Genomic DNA, 3987 nt, shown 5'->3' on the forward strand with positions numbered 1-3987 from the left:
AAAAAAAAAAATACAGCAGATGTCCTGTCTAAGTTTCTGTATCCAATCAGCCAATCTGTGCCTCTTTAGAGGACAATTTAAGCCATTCATATAGACTGAAATTATTGATAAGCCTGGTAAAATTTTGGGCATCAAGTTGCTCAAAAGTCCAGTAGACATTTTTAAAAATATGGAATGCTTCACAAATTTGTGTGTCATCCTTGCACAGGGGCCATGCTAATCTTCTCTGTATCGTTCCAATTTTAGTATATGTGCTGCAGAAGCAAGCACCCTTTCTATTTTCTTAATGAAGGCTTCCAATGCTATAAATTTCCCTCTTAGGACTGCCTTTGCAGTATCCCACAGGTTTTGATAATTTGTGTCTTCATTATCATTTTGTTCCAAAAATGTGATTTCCTTCTTAATCGTGTCGTTGGCCCAGCTATCATTCAGCATAAGGTTATTTAGTTTCCATAACTTTGTTTGAGTATGAAGATTCCTGTTGCTGTAGAGTTCAACTTTTATTCCATGATGGTCCAAGAAGATACACAGAATAATTTCTATTCTTTTAAATTTTTCTGAGGTTAGACTTGTGTCCTAAGATATGATCAATTTTGGAGGATGATCCATGGGCAAATTAGAAGAATATGTACTCAGTGTTATTAGAATGAAATATTCTGTAGAGGTCTGTTAGGTTCATTTGTTCTAGGGTCAAGTTTAAGTCCAATATTTCTTTGTTTAGTTTGTTCTTGGAGGATCTATCCAAAACAGCCAAAAGGGTGTTAAAATCTCCAACGATTATAGTCCAGGAAGATATCAAATTGTTCATATCTGTTCGGGTTTGTTTTTTGTGGGGTTTTGTATGTTTGTTTGTTTTAGAGACAGATTCTCACTTTGTTGCCCTCAGTAGAGTGCCATGGCATCACAGCTCACAGCCACCTCCAGCTCTTGGGCTTAGGCAATTCTCTTGCCTCAGGCTCCCAAGTAGCTGGGACTATACGCACCCACCACAATGCCTGGCTATTTTTGGTTGCAGTTTGTCCGGGGATGGGTTTGAACCCACCACCTTTGATATATGGGGCTGGTGCCCTATCACTGAGCCACAGGTACAACCCCTTAGGGTTTGTTTTATAAATTGAGGAGCATTGTGGTAGGGAGCATAAATGTTACTTATCAAAATCTCTTCATGTTGAGTGTTTCCCTTGACAAATATGTAGTGACAATCCTTATCTTTCCTTATCTTTGTTGGTTTAAAGCCTATTGTATCTGCAAATTATAATTGCAACTCCTGATTTTTTCTGATTTCCATTTGCCTGTATTATAGATATCCATCCCTTTACCCTGAGTCTTTTTTTATCCTTTAAGGTAAAATGAGACTCTTGTATGCAAACAGATACCTAGTCTGAGTTTATGTATCCAGTCAACCAACCTGTGCTTTAGAGGACAATTTAAGCCATTTACATTAATTGAGAGAACTAATAAACATGGTAGGGTTTGGGGCATCATATTTTTCAAATTTCCAGTGGATATTTTTAATCCTTTCACCCCTGGGGAATTTAGGTTTTGTTCAAAAATTTCTGGGTGAATTTACTTTGGTGATAGACCATTGTGCTGGTCATGATTGAGGATGGGTCTGAGAATATCCTGGAGAGCTGGTTTAGTTATGGCAAATTTCTTCAACATGTGTATGTCAGTAAAGTATTTAATTTCCCCATCACAAATGAAACTCAGTTTATCTGGATATAGGATCCTGGGCTGGAAGTTGTTTTGTTTTAGGAGACTGAAGGTTGATGACCATCCTTTTCTGGCTTGAAAGGTTTCACCTGAGAGATATGCAGTCATTCTAATATTTCCCCCTTTGTAGGTAATGCTCTTCTTATGTCTGACTGCTTGTAGAATTTTCTCCTTCAGATTAACTTTGGCAAAGTTAATTACAATATGTCTAGGGGATGTTTTATTTGGATTGACTCTCGCTGGAGTTTTGAAATTTTCTACTATCTGAATTTCAGTTATCTCTTGCAATGCTTGGGAAACTCTCCATAATATCTTAGGATAAAGCATCTGTACCTTTAGAACCATCCTCTCCTCCTTCAGGAATTTCTATAAGATAAATGTTTGATCTTTTGAAGTGGTCCCACAACTCTCTCAGGGAATGATCAGTTTTTGCTCTCCATTTATCTGCCTCTTTGAGCATTTGAGAATGTTCAAAAGCTTTATCTTCTATTTCAGAGATCCTTTCTTCTGCTGGCTCACCTCTCTATTTCAGAGATCCTTTCTTCTGCTGGCTCAACTCTATTACTGAGGAATTCTGCTATATCTCAGAGCTCCTTGAATAACTTTTTCATTTCATTCATTGAGCTCTGCTATCTCTTTCTCATGTCTATATTCTTGGTGATTTTGTCTTTCAATTTATAAATTTCTTGAGACAACTTTTGCACAGCTCTTTGGATTTCTATTTCCATTGTTTTCTCCATTCTGTTCATTTTATTTGCCATCCATATTCTGAATTCAATTTCTGACATTTCAGTCATTTGTTTATGAATGGCATCTTCTGACATATCTCTCATGTCATTCCTTGGAACAGTTGATCTACTCTGATCATTCGTGTTGCCAGAGTTCTTCCTCTGATTCCACCCCATGATTATTTTCTGCAGTTTAGATATTAAAACTGGTAGGGTGAGATCAGATTGAGAGTTTAGCTGAAAACTTTATGCACAGCTAAGACACAATAATTAAAGCAAATACACAACCTTCAGAATGGGAAAATATATTTACATGGTATGAATCTGACAAAGGGTTAATAGCCAGAATCTACAGAGAACTCACATTAATCAACAATAACAACAACAACAACAACAAAGCAAACAATCCCATCTGTTTCTGGGCAAGAGACATGAACACAACCTTCTGAAGAAGACGGATGGCTAACAAAAATTTGAAAAAAATGCTTATTATCCCTAATCATCAGATAAATGCAAATTAAGACCATTCTAAGATATCACCTAACCCCAGCAAGATAACCCACATCAAAGTCCCAAAGCTACAGATGCTGGCATGGATGTTGAGAGAAGGGAAAATTTTTACACTGTTGGTGGGACTGCAAACTAATACAGCCTCATGGGAAAGAAGTAAGGAGAATCCTCAAAATAGACCTTCCATTTGATTCTACAATCCTGTTAATAGGCATCCATCCAAAAGAAAAAAAATCATTTTATCATAAGGTTATTTGCACTAGATTGTTTATTGCAGCTCGATTTACAATTGCCAAGCTGTGGAAACAACATAAATGCCCATCAACACAGGAATGGATTAATAAACTACAGCATATATATATCATGGAATACTATTCAGCCATTAAGAAAGATGGAGACCTTACATTAACCTAGATAGAAATGAAACAAATTCCTCTTAGTATAAAGTATCACAGGAACATAAGAGTAAGCATTCAATGTACTCAGTACTAATATGAAGCCAGTAGACGATCTAATACATGCCCATGCAAGAGAAAAACTCAATTCATTCAAGATGGGGAAAGAGGAAGGAGGAAAGGAGAAAGATGGAGAAAGAAGAAGGAGGAAGGGAGAAAGGGGAGGAGGGAGGAGGATTGGTGTGTTCCCACTTGATGGGCACAATGTGGGGGTATATGACACACTACCTGGGTGCAGGACCCAACTACAACAAGGGCTCTACCTAAAAAATGCCAACATTGTAACCTAATTATTTATACCCTCAAATCAACTAGCCATATATATATATATATATATATATATCTGCTCCTACAATCCCATTACTGTTTCTACCCCCCAAAAAAAATCATTTTATTAATCATCAAATTAACCTGCAAAATATATATATATAATATGTAATATATATATTATATGTAATATACATAATATGTAATATATATATTGTATGTAATATATATAATATGTAATAGATATATTATATGTAATATATATACAATCTGACCCTATAATCCCATTACTATCTACCCCCCCCAAAAAAATC

At 36.1% G+C, this 3987-nt stretch overlaps 1 non-coding gene across 1 annotated transcript; it reads right to left on the bottom strand.

Annotated features, from left to right (window-relative positions):
• Window positions 1-163: 163 nt before the first annotated feature.
• On the bottom strand, window positions 164-270 carry LOC111727093. Its single transcript, XR_002774725.1, has one exon. It is a non-coding gene; the product is annotated as a U6 spliceosomal RNA (small nuclear RNA).
• Between the last annotated feature and the right edge of the window lie 3717 nt (window positions 271-3987).

This window comes from Otolemur garnettii, unplaced genomic scaffold (assembly GCF_000181295.1).
Source record: "Otolemur garnettii isolate 467f Iridium unplaced genomic scaffold, OtoGar3 scaffold00093, whole genome shotgun sequence".
Classification (NCBI taxonomy): domain Eukaryota; kingdom Metazoa; phylum Chordata; class Mammalia; order Primates; family Galagidae; genus Otolemur; species Otolemur garnettii.